The 13,715-nt window shown below is 46.8% G+C and overlaps 1 pseudogene across 1 annotated transcript in view; it reads right to left on the reverse strand.

Moving 5' to 3' along the window:
• Nucleotides 1-12,638, reverse strand: part of LOC146862491 (fibrinogen alpha chain-like) — a 46,880-nt pseudogene extending 34,242 nt beyond the window's left edge. Inside the window, exon 1 of the transcript XR_014978135.1 lies at nucleotides 10,878-12,638. The product of XR_014978135.1 is annotated as a fibrinogen alpha chain-like (transcript). The remainder of the gene's footprint in view (nucleotides 1-10,877) is intronic.
• Between the last annotated feature and the right edge of the window lie 1,077 nt (nucleotides 12,639-13,715).

Genomic DNA, 13,715 nt, shown 5'->3' on the forward strand with positions numbered 1-13,715 from the left:
AGGAAGGGGCACTCGGTGGCCTCTGATGCAGCAGACTGGCGCCAACAGAGACGTTCTCCTCCAAGCTCCGATGTTGATTCCCAGGGCCCAACGGGCGGACGCTAAATCATGGTAAGGTAAGGTTGCACGGAATGGGTCCTGACCCCTTGGGGTGCTCTGGAACTTTGCCAGGCATGTTCGTGTTGATTTGGCCCCTGGGTGGAGGGATCGTGGAGGCGCTGCTTCGGATGGGACTCGATGGGCGCACTGAGATCATCGTGTGGTACTGTGGACTGTGGCCCTAGGGACAGATCGGGGCTCACCAGGGACCTACCAGTGACTCTTATTGATTGGCCGGCCCACAGGTTTCCAGATATGCAAGTACTGTAGATGGAACTCAGGGGCACGAGGGGTGGAAGCACCAGGATTTGGGCACTAAAAGTCTGCTCCGAGGCCATTTTAAGCCTCAATGCTGTATAATGTTTGGTGGAGAGGACCGGGCCGGGGGGTGGGGGAAATTGTTCTTTTCAGTTTTAGAGTGTACGGATGGGGAGAGGGGGTGGCGCACGCTCCTTGAAGTTGTTTATGGGTGGGCGACAGGCACTCTGCATGTTGGGGGGGCGGGTGGTTTTGTACCCGCTGAGCAGGGAAGCAGGGAGGTGGGTGTTTTTAGGGGTCAGGGTCAGTTTGGGGTTTCCTTTTTGGGGGTGTTCACCAGGCAACTGTGTTTTTTTTACTAAGCTTATCCTACGTGGCACTAGTAAGATGATCAGAGGTACACTATTTCCAGATGGGTACAGAGTTGAGGAGCGCTTTGGGCTGACCCGGGAGGTGACTGATGCGCTTGGAGTGCGGTCGCCCCGCCTTTGAGGTCCAATTGAAGGGGGATGGTTGTGTCCTGATGGCTCACGGACAGGGACTTAGAGTGTCCACTTGGAATGTTAACGGCCTGGGAGATAAAATCAAACGAGGTGTAGTCATACAGTACATTCATCGACAGGCCCTCGACTTACTACTGCAAGAGACTCATCTGATAGGGAATACATTTAATGCACTGAACAAGAAGGGTTACCGCATGTGCGTCCATTCTGGGTTCTCGACAGGCTCCCGGGGAGTGGGGATACTACTTCGTAAGGGCTGTCCCTACATTATACAGCGCACCTGGACTGATCCACTGGGCAGATATGCAGCGGCTTCAGGACTCTGGGAGGGCAAAGTTGTAAATGTCATCTCAGTATATGCACTGCCGGGCTTGCAGCGTCCAACCCTGCAGGAGATTGGAACATTGGTCCTGGCATTGCTGATGGGCTCTTTGATACTGGGGGGGGACTTTCACCTAGTTGTGGATGGTCTCAGAGATAGACTCCCGCCTAGACAAGATCCACCACGGGTCTCCCAGCTCCAGAGGTTTGCGGATGCTTTGGGGATAGTGGATGTGTGAAGATGGCTAAATCCTCAACACACACACTACACACTTCAGTCGGGAGTGCATGGCAGTCAATCCTGGCTAGATTATTTATTCACACATGCACAAGACATACAAGATTTTGTGAAACCCGCGACGCTCGCGCAAGGTATTCCTGATCACTCCCTGGTTATGGCGGTCTTTGGTGCCCGACAGTTCGTACGTCCTGCTACCATCAGGATGCAGCCGTGGGTGTTGAAAGTTCCTCACATTAGGGAGGGACTCCGCCAAGACACCGACTTTTAATTTACAGAAAATAAGGGGTCACTCGAGTCGGCGGCCACACTTTGGGGGGCGTATGGTGCAGTGATTAAAGGGAGTGCATTGTCGCGGATGGTGGGGCATAAACGTGAACACAACAAGAGGGTGACGGAGCTGGAAGCCGATATTCTACAATTAGGAAGGGCCCTGGCCTCGGACCCAAATCCGGAGACTCAACATAATATCGGCTTTAAAAGGCACAACTACAAACAGCTCCTGCTAGAAGACACCACTTTGCGAGCCCTGGTCACGCGCCATCGCATATATGAACATGGGGAGCGCACGGGTAAGCTTCTTGCGTGGTTGGAGCGCAAGGAACAGGCGGCTAGGTGGGTAAAGGCGATAACGGGTCAGGGTGGCGAGCTAGTCACGGACCCCCAGGGAATTGCTGACGTGTTTGCCGCGCATTTTGAAGAAGTCTACTGGGTCCCACAGAACTCTCAGGCCCGATGGGCCACAGACCTCCTTGCCACTATAAATGTGAAGTGTCTGTCACTGCAAGATTGCGAGTCACTCGAAGCTGACCTTTCAGCGGCAGAAGTCCAAAAAGCTATAGTAGACATCAGGTCGGGCAAAGCGATGGGCCCTAATGGCATGCCCATTGAGCTCCTCAAACTTATGGCTGTTAAGTTGGCACCCCACCTGCTGAACCTATATAACGAATGCTACGAACTCGGCCGCCTACCGCCTGAAATCCGTGATGCGGCGATTGTGGTGATCCATAAGCCTGGCAAGCCGGCGGAGGACTGCAGATCGTAGCGCCCCATTTTGCTGTTGCCGGTAGAAGCGAAAATCCTGGCTAAGCTGGTGGCCAATTGCTTCATGCCGGGTAGGAATGCCACCAGGAATCTCCGTCGTGTTAATAGTGTGTTGGGACGGGTTGATAGCCTTGAAGAAGAAGCGATCATATTGTCACTTGACGCCACTATGGCGTTTGATACGGTAGAATGGGAATATCTTTTCGCTGTGCTTGCCTGTATGGGGTTGGGCCCTAAATTCATTGGTTGGATCAGGCTGCTGTATGGGCTACCTATGGCGCATGTCTCAGTTAATAACCACCGTTCTGCCTCTTTCCCTCTTCAGCGGGGCACGAGGCAAGGTTGCCCGCTGTCGCCCCTCCTTTTTGCCATGGTGCTGGAGCCTCTGGCAGTCTGGGTAAGGAGTGACCCTGAGATTAGGGGCTTAAAATGGACCCATGACCATGAAGATCGTATATCGCTCTACGAGGACGATATATTACTGTATCTGGCCTCACCGGCACGATCCATACGTCGGGCTCTCCATATCTTCCACATCTTCGGGGCACACTCGGGTTACCGGATTAACTGGTCCAAATCACAAATGTATGTCCATTGGGGCGAGCCCCCGCCCAGCCCAAGGGGTTACCGCATCCCAGTAGTGAATCAGGGCTTTGTATATCTGGGCTTATTCCTCACACCTGACGAGAATCTTTTTTATGAACGTAACCTCAAGAAGCCCCTGGAGCGTCTGAGATCGGATGTCATGCATTGGAGGTCACTGCCCCTGACGTTGCTGGGACGCACCTCCCTGTTTAAGATGCTTGCGCTTCTGCGGTTTTTATATGCCCTGGAGAATGCCCCATATCGGATCTCTGACTCCTATTTTTCCCAAATCGATGGGGTGGTACGGGAGTTGCTCTGGGACGGTCGGGCCCCTAGAATTGCTGTAACTAAACTCACTATGGGCTGGTATGATGGGGGTATAGGGCTGCCAGATGTGCGCCTTTACTATCGGCGTCACAACTGGCACCCATCAATAGATGAGCATTCGGCTCTCACGAAGACCCCAATTTCCGCACGTACCATTGGCTGATGGGAAGGGGGGTTACAATAGGGCTCTCTACACCAACCCCCGTAAATTGCGTTTGACTGGCCCCACGGCATTTTGTTGCTTGTCTTATTTATGCTGGCCTTAGGACTCTGTACACTTTACCACTGCTAACCAGCACTAAAGTGTGTATGCTCTTGCCTTTAACCATGGTACAACTGGCTTACACCCAATTGGCACATTTAATTTGCTAGTAAAGTGGTACTACATGTACCCTAGGCCTCTAGATTAAATGCTACTAGTGGGCTTGCAGCACTGATGGTGCCAGCCACTTAAGTAGCCTTTTAATAAGCCTCAGGCCTGCCATTGCAGCCTGTGTGCAGTTTTAAGCTGCCATTCTGACCTGGCAAAATAAACCTTTTACCGGGCCTACATTTTCCTTTTAATACATACAAGTCACCTCTAGAGTAGGCCCTAAGCAGCCCTTAGGCAGGTGCAGTGCATTTAAAATGTTGGATATGTACTTTTAACTTTCACATGTCCTTATAGTGAAAAGCTCTTACATTATTTTTTCACTACTAAAAGGACTACCCCTCTCATAGAATAACTTTGGGTTGCCTCATTACATTTAATATGTGCCAACTTGCAATTAGGAGCAGGTAAGAATGTCGAGCTTGGTGTTGGAGAAATTGCAATAAAAAATCCTCTTTAGACGTGTTGGTTCCGCATTTAATGGACCTGTTCCAACATTTGGTGGACACGGGGTCCTTCCCCCCAGAGACTGATGTGGCCCCTATTGTGGTTCTCCCGAAGACACAACCCCCTTTCCTTGACTGTGCGGACTACCGCCCCATTTCCCTCATCAACACAGAGGTGAAGATCTTTACCACTGTCTTGGCCCAACGTCTCCGCCCCCTTTTGCATGATTTGGTTCACCCAGACCAATGTGGTTTCATGCCTGCCCGGGGTACCCGGCACTGCATACACCGCCTCCACCTCGCCCTTGCGCACTGCCATCTTCTCACCCCGTACTTGGCCCTGCTTTTCATTGATTTTGAAAAAGCTTTTGACACTGTTGATTGGCACTATCTGGAGGACGTGATGGAGGTGTTGGGTTTTGGCCTTCCACTTCAGCGCCTCATCCATGTTTTATACTCCAGTACTAAATCGAGGGTCCTAATTTATGGTGTGCTGTCGGAGGCATTGCCCTTACAAAGGGGCACTCGCCAGGGCTGCCCGCTCTCGCCGCTTTTATTTGGACTACCAATGGAGCCCCTGGCCGCTCTCATACGCTAAGACCCCCGCATCCGGGGCTGGGCCTGGGACACTTACCAGGTCGACAAGGTCGTCCCCTACGCCGACGATGTCCTTCTATTCCTGGTGGACCCCGAGAACTCCGGCCCACGGTGCCTGGATGCCCTCTCCACCTTTGAACGGGTCTCTGGCCTTCGGCTCAACCCAGCAAAGTCCACTCTGGTTCCCCTCCATCCGTCCCGTGCCTGCTTTGATTGGCAAGTGACCATTCCTCTGCGTAGGCAGTCCTTCAAATATCTGGGGGTTTGGGTCGCCCTGTTTCCGAGAACTTGAGTGGGCCCTCAATATTACACCCCTGGTTGCCAGGGCCAAGGCAGACCTTAGGCGATGGCAATCCCAACCTCTTAATCCCCTCTGCAGAAGTGCCCTTTTCAAAATGATGGTCCTCCCCCGTTTTTTATATATTTTACAAAATATAACCTTTCACCTCTCGGGGAGCTGGTTCCGTGAGATTGATGGGTTCCTCACCCGTTTTTTTATGGAAGGGCGGGAGACCGTGAATTTCCCTGGTGCACTGCCGCATACCTCCTTATGATGGGGGCATGGGTGTGACTAACCTCCACCTGTTTTATCTGGCCACAAGACTCATCCTGGTTCATGAGTGGTACGCGGGCGGCTGGTCCAATCCGGCATACTGGGATGAGCTCCGATCGATGGACTTTCCACAGCTCCAAACCCATACCAAGGGTCCTCCCCCCATCACTAGGACGGTCCTATTGGCTTGGCGCACTGCCCTGCGCCACACTAAATGGGATGGGAAACTGACCAAACAGACACCCCTGTGGCATGGTACTTGGCTGCGAGAGGCCTCGACTCTCCGGGACTTCTGTCGGTGGGACCACGTTGGGATCTCGCTTCTTGGGGACGTCTGGGTAGGGGACCACATCAGAACCTTTGGGGACTTGCAGCAGCGCTACTCCCTCCACCCCTCCCAATTTTATAAATATCTACAGCTTAGGCATGCCCTTAAGATGCATAATCCGTCTCCCACCTCCCTCCCTGAATTTAGTCCCCTCGAGGCCCAGGTGATGATGGGGAACCTGGGTAGGTGGGGTGTCACGGAGTTATCGCTCTCTTGTGAACAATGGCCCCACTACCCTAGATTCACTGCGTGCCCGCTAGGAGGTTTGGCTGAGCCCCTTAGAGGATGCGGACTGGAGGGACACTCTTATGGCTCCCAAGACCTTAACAACCTCCTCCAAATTGCATCTAGTCCAGCTCTACTACTTACACATGGCATATCTAACCACTGCGCGTCTAAATAGAGCCCAACTGTGGCCCTCCCCGACCTGTACACGATGCAACCATGCCCCAGCTGACTTTTATCACATGATCTGGATATGCCCAGTCCTCGCACCATTCGGGCGGGAGTGGAATTGGAACTAAAACAGACCCTGAGGTGGACGGTTCCCCATGACCCAATACCTCTGATTCTAGGTGTGTTTGAGGTCCTGGATGGCTCTCGGGCCGATAAGCACTTCCTTGGGACTGCAGTGGCGGTGGCGAAACGTGACATTGTGGCACTCTGGTCTCAGGCCAAGCTCCCTAGTATATGGAGGTGGAGACGGGGGTGGACTGGTACGGAACTCAAGAGGAACCCCTCTTTGAGGCCCGGGGCTGCCCTGAACTATTCGGAAAGATTTGGGGTATATGGTTCAATCTACTGTCCTGAGGGGTGTATGTGTTTTTATGAGTCATGGTAACTTCATGCAAGAATCCTTCCTGAAGATTGATTTACAGGTCTCTGCCATTGTCCTTATAAGTGTATATTATTCAGTTACTGTGCATGATTTTTTTACCAATGTAAATTTGTGGTTCCCTTGAAAATCAATAAACTTGATTATAAAAAATCCTCTTTAATGGTAAAGTCAGTTTTTAAGTTACAAGTTTGAAAAAAAACACTTTTAGAAAGTTGGCATTTACTACCTTAACCATTTGGTGCCTGCAGCCTGTTCCTGGGTCACATGACATGGTGGAGTTGGCAGATGGACTTTTTTTATTCCTCCCTCACAGCCACATAATAGAGGGATTTGTGTGCCTGGATGGGCCATCAACTGGCAGGATGGGGGCGGAGCTGAGCACTGCCCCACTTGCAACTAAATAGACTGTGCTCTGCCGAACTTAAGGGTGGCTTATATGCAATAACAGGGAGGTTTAAGGCTTGGCAAGGAAGTGATATTACCAAGCTAAATTGACAGTTTAAAACTGAATTATTTCTGCAAAGGTAGGTCTGGGACATGTTTAAGGGGCTACGTAAGTGGGTGGCACAATAAGTGCTGCAGGCCCACCAGTAGTATTTAATTTACAGGCTCTGGGTATATGGTATATCACTCTACAGTGGACCTAAAAGTACATTAAATACACCAATCAGATGTATGCCAATTTTTCAATGTTTAGGGGGGAGAGCACAAGCACCTTAGCACTTGTTAGTAGTGGCAAAGTGCATAGAGTCATAAGGCCAACAATAATGAATCTCAGCAAAATGTGGAGGGCAAAGGCAAAACGTTTGAAGGAAGACCACCTTACGGCTGACATGTTCAATAGGAACTATAGCAATCTAGGTCATGCGATGATTTAGGTAACCCAGTTGAGCAATAGCAGGCTCAGTCATGTGTCAGGTTTGCCTACTATCTGGCCCAGTCCATTCCAACCCTAGCTGCATTTCAAAGCCTGCGAACTACTGAGAATTTTCCAGATATACCTGTAGGCCGGTCTGCCTCAGGAAATACAGGATGAAATGCTAGGATGGATGTCATTTAGGGGTCACTACGGGTTGCAGCTGGACCCCAGACCTCAGATGTGGCAAAAATAGTCTATAATTTACTATTAGTGTAATAAATATGGAGCAGCAGGATCTGGAACTGGACCTTTACTGGCATTTTAGGGAAGATAAATAAAATGCTTTTAAATGTATTGTGCATGTGGGGGAGAGAGTTTGGGTGAGAGAACATGTGTTTGTGTGAAAAGGTATGTTGGTACGCAGGACTGCGTATGTGTGTGAGTGTCTCAAAGTGAGAGAGTGAAAAACGGTGTGAGTCAGAGTAAGAGTAAGCGAGAGAGTGCAAATGACTGAATCAGAGTAAAAGTCGCTGAGCGGAAACAAATGACTGCACATGAGTGCCAATGAGCGAGCAAGGTTGAGTGTGAGTGAATGAGAGTGTGTGAGTAAGAGATGTTAGTGAGCTTGAGTGAGAATGTGTTGTTATGCTTGCAAGTGTGCTGTTGGACCTGGAATGCTTCTTGGTTTATAGAGGCACCCATAGCAGAATGCTAGCACTGGCACACTGGAGGCGATACTTGAGTTGGCACCTATGGCAGAATGCTGGCACTGGTACATTGGAGAAAATTACTGGCAGAAGCGAGGACAGCTATGGCATGTGTCAGGGAAGCATAAATGCTGTCCATGACACACTAGATGTAATATTTGACATAAAGGGCACCTATTTTATGTGAAATGCATTAAAGGCAAATTTCTGACACTAGCATATTGTATATAATGTTTGGCAAAAGAGGCATCCATGACAGAAATCTGACCCCAGCAATGGAGGTAATGTTTGATGTATGGGGAAACGCATAGGACATTTAAATAAAATAATGGAGTAAACTTATGGGGACTGTCAGGTTTCATTAGATTGGCACATTAAGATAGAACTTGAATATTTAATGAGTGCCTTTTCAGAGCCTGGGGCTTTTTAGCACATTTGTGTGAAAATCATGTTATAAAATGCACTATTAGAGTCCATTTTTTCAACATGTTCTTATTGGGGAGAAACCGCGCACCCACCCTGCACCTTGTCCCTCTAGAAGATGTCAGACTAACTCACTGTGCTTGCTTACTTTAAATCAGGTTAATGTTCCCTTGACATATCATTTGGCACCTTAAAATAGATATTTGTCTGTGTTGTGTTGTTATAGTAATCAAAAATACGTAAAGGGTAGGCCCAATAAACCCTTGAGGGCTTAGGCAGATAAATTGGTAAGGTGAGGTTGCCAACAAGGGATTTTGTTTATGATCACTTAGTTAAATTCCTTTCTGATTAGATTTAGGGATGTACTTAAGGTCAATTGTACCCGTAACATAAATGTTATCAACAAATTAATTGCAAATATAAAGCAGAACTATAAAAGGTACACACACGGGATTTGTTTTTGTGAATAAATCACAAATTCTTTTATATAAATCAGAATCAAACAGAAGAGGGGGAAAGGGAAATACATGAAATACAATAAATTTCCGGCAATAAAGCATGAAGGATGGGTTGACTTAGAACCACATTTCATCGGATAACATCAATTCCCAGATGATTTTAACAGAGACTAATTTCATACAAGAAATGAAATCAACTGTGGTTGCCTGATACTGGGGAATTAGATGGTGGTGTCGACGTTTCGGTCTTTGAGGCAGAAGTCCGTTAGACCATCTTCAGGACGGTAAATGATTGCACAAAACACCCTTTAAGGGTTCAAGGAAACACATGTGGCTACTTATTCGCGTTCGTATGCTTTTGCAATTTTGGTTCGTATATTTAGGCTCGAAAAAATCCGTCTGAGTCAGGCGCTCCTGACTCAGACGGATTTTTTCGAGCCTAAATATACGAACCAAAATTGCGAAATTTGAAATAACGAGGGCTTCAACTGTGTGAATCCCCTTGTAGGAGAAAGTTTGTCAGCGAATAGGTGATATATTCAACCAACACGCCTTGACAAAAGCATACGAACGCGAATAAGTAGCCACATGTGTTTCCTTGAACCCTTAAAGGGTGTTTTGTGCAATCATTTACCGTCCTGAAGATGGTCTAACGGACTTCTGCCTCAAAGACCGAAACGTCGACACCACCATCTAATTCCCCAGTATCAGGCAACCACAGTTGATTTCATTTCTTGTATGAAATTAGTCTCTGTTAAAATCATCTGGGAATTGATGTTATCCGATGAAATGTGGTTCTAAGTCAACCCATCCTTCATGCTTTATTGCCGGAAATTTATTGTATTTCATGTATTTCCCTTTCCCCCTCTTCTGTTTGATTCTGATTTATATAAAAGAATTTGTGATATATTCACAAAAACAAATCCCGTGTGTGTACCTTTTATAGTTCTGCTTTATATTTGCAATTAATTTGTTGATAACATTTATGTTACGGGTACAATTGACCTTAAGTACATCCCTAAATCTAATCAGAAAGGAATTTAACTAAGTGATCATAAACAAAATCCCTCGTTATAGTAATCAGGCAGTTATTATGGAACTTCAGCAATGTTATGTATTGTGATGTCATCGGGTTTAGTCATATGACATCACTTCCTGGGAAGATTCAAGGCCAACTGTCATATAATGTCACTTGCTGTGATGGCATTAAGGTTAAAGGGTGTTTGATGTCACTTCCTCTTCACCTGACATCATACTAGACTGTATACCTGAAGGTGCAATGTACTGTAGACAGTACAATTGTTTGGAAATGACATCTGTTGGAAATGCCTGGGGGTCCTCAACATCTAGTGACCTGCTTCAATCAGCTAATACTAGAAGTAAGCTTGCAATGTGAATCTAGACCGCTGGAAAACTTTAATACAGAAGACAAAAATTTCGGCAGGGACATTCTGAGGAGATATTCCACAATCTGATTTTCCTTCCTTTACTTCGTTTTTGACTTAGGTTTCTTCTGTGTCTACCAGTTTCTAACAGATAAGGGAGAATCTGGTGGAACATTTCACATTGTCTTGATCATAAACCAGACTGATAGTGGCAAGAGCATGCAATACATTTGCACAACAAATATCTAAACCATGCGCAGAGCTTTCTGAAACGTTCGAGCCAAGGCTCTTCCCCAGTTTTTTAAGTATCCAAGAAGTGAGAAGTAGACTTTGGATTAACAAATATGTTTGAAATGAATAATCTTAAACTCAGGGTAAATCTCAAAATAAATGTGACAATATATGCCCATTACTTAGTCATTTGCTAGTAAGAATGTAATTTACCATTAAAAAGAGTATGTGGTTTATTGCTTAAGTATTATTTTTTCTTAAAGAAATAACATTTTCAGGCTTAACGAAGGGGTTCTTTTATACTTGCCTTGATAGCTAATCAAATTGTCCTCAATGGTTTGATGTGTCCTTTTGATTAGAGAAAGCGCTTGCTGGTAGCTTGTGTTAGACTCCATCCATGATCTTTCCGCTCTTTCCAGTCGACTAGTAATCTCTCTTTTCATCTTGCTTATCTGTCCTTGTACCCTACACCCAGAAGGACACTGCGCGACCTGTCAACAGGCAGAGTTTGTGCATCACTGATATGTGCTGCTGTGCAAATGTGCAATTGTTTGCTCTTCAAAGTTCATCTGAAGGATGGGGCAACAATGTAGGGTCTTTGACTTTTGCGGATTACGTATTAATCACGAGATTAGCATGTATTTCATTTTAAATAAGAGTATTCATAAATGTTCCTATCATGAGCAAATGTAACTACTGAAGCACTACACAACTAATGCAATTGGACCGCCCAGAAAGCGCTTCGGGCTTTGCAAGGATATTGAAAGTCCTATATAAAAGCCTACAAAATACAACACTACAACTAAGTGAGCCTTCATGGGACTTCCTACCTACGCCTTTTCTCACATTTATAGAGTTATTAGCTTTGGAAACAAAGTTATTAGCTTTGCAAACCAGGTGTCCCCCCTCCCAGGGCGAGCCCCCATCTGCCCTTGCATCTTAAAAGTCTGCGGGCTGCCTGCCATCTGCAGACTCCAGTTTAAAAGGCTCACCATACTCTGAAAAGCAGTACATAGCCTACTACACGCACCCCTCACCCGCAGCACCCCAAGTCACTCACTATGATCTGCAAACCTTCACCTGCTGAAAATAACCCCCCTCAGCACCTAGTCCTGCTTTTGCTCACACTAACTGCTATGAGCCCGATTACAAGCACAGGTGCTATTTATTGCACCTAAATATCGATCCCGCAGGGTTCATTATTTATCGGGTGCTATAAATAGCACCTATTAAGGGTTTCTGGGGAATAACATGCGGATTTTGGTGTTGAATCCACCAAAGTATGCACAATATGGCAATTACTGTATGGTTTACTCCGGAAAAGAAACGAAGGATCAGAATTTTAACTCATACAATTATTATGGGATGCATTAAATAGCACTCAAAGTGTAATTCTGACCCGTGCATTAACAGGGGTTTCACATCTCTTATCTACTTTCAGTTCAAATGTCAGTTCAGAAGGTGCAATAGTTATGATGCATTCCAATGGCTAAAACCTGATAATTTTCCAGACTAGCATTTTGGTATATGGGTTCAACACTGTTGATTAGGATTGGTCAGAGCACAGCACGTGAGGCCATCACAGTCTTCTGATGACCGTCTTGAGGTCACGACCTGCAGATTTGAGTAACCCTGGTATATGAAAAGGGTGCTTGCAATACTGCGTTTAAGGATCATTACAAAATAATGTGTCGTCTCGCTGTTTTTATGAGGCAATTCAAAAGTACAGTGGCCAAGAAGTGCAAAATGCAGGGGCAAAAGAAAAAGCAAAATCAACTGTGAAAATTCAGATAGAAGAACTAAAAACTGGTGTTTTATCCAACTAGGCACCTTAGAAAAAGCCTTTCCTTGAAAATAAAACTGGAAGCTTACTTGACTCACTTTAGCACCCACCTGACAGGCTAGCTGGGATGCAGGGCACTGACAAGGATCCCTGCCAATTGCATAGTGTCTCTTAATGTTACACCCACACAGGAAGAGCATTCAGTCAGTCACATGACCCTACTTAACCAATTGCATAATGTCATTGTCTCAGATGAAACACGTTAACCACAAATGAAGCACTGTGCTTTCACTTTTATTTTGCGGGTCGCTTCGTGGTTCTGCCCCGCAGACTCTCCTCATAAGAACTGCGGGGCTTATTTACAAGGACATTGCGCCGCTGGTGCGTCACTTTTTCCCATTTTAAAAGTGACGCACCGGCGGCCCAAGGGGCTTGTGAATAAGTCCCCGTGCATCATTTGACGCCCCCAGCCGGGCAGTTGACTACAGGAGAGATGGGCATCAGGTACAAGGGGCCATCTTCCAAATGAATGGACCAATAGTGTGGAGAGCTTTACAAAGCAGTGTCCGCACTCTCAAGCCTCACACCCGATTTCTTGCATCCCTTGGGTTGTAGTGTCCTCCAGACCCCCCACCCCCCTCCACCTCTGCAGACTTTAAATACCAAAAGATGGGCGCGACTGCACGGGTCTGCCGCGGACTGCAGTTCTTTAACTGAAATGTGGGCATGTCCTGTGACACAGGGGATTGAAGGGGCAGCCTTCCACTTACTTGACTGCAGGTGGGTATGAGTCCCCTTAACTATTAAACGGTCGGTGTACACTTCCTTTGCACGGATCTCAGATACAGATTATGAAATAGCGAATATTCAAAAGCAGTTGCTTTCGGATGACGCTTCCATGCACTCTTTCTAGGCCAACTTCATGTCCTTTGAACTTGCTGTAGTGAGGACAGTGAGCTACCAGAATATCGAGCTGTTCACATCGACCTTCAAAAAGATGGACTCAGGACATCGACTCCGAATATACTTCAAGGTCAGCAGAGACACGTCTAGATTTTTGTTCTGTGTACCTTTGATGATATGTATCTTTACGGTACACGGAGGTACAGCTAAAAAGAGTAAAACTACCCTTACCTTGAAGTATTTACCTTCATAATAAAGTGGCAGTCGATATTCTGTGGGCGATGTTTTGAAGGTTGATATCTGTGACCTCGATATTCTGACTCACAGCCGTAAGGGCAGAATGGCTGTATAAATTCAGTCCCACATCATCCCCCACCCTTTTTTTCTGAGTTTGTTTTGTTTCTTTGATTGTTTCAAACCAACCTTCTCCACCCACTCAAAGAAATCGACAGACGCAGG

The sequence above is a fragment of the Triturus cristatus genome, chromosome 2_2 (assembly GCF_964204655.1).
Source record: "Triturus cristatus chromosome 2_2, aTriCri1.1, whole genome shotgun sequence".
Classification (NCBI taxonomy): Eukaryota; Metazoa; Chordata; class Amphibia; order Caudata; family Salamandridae; genus Triturus; species Triturus cristatus.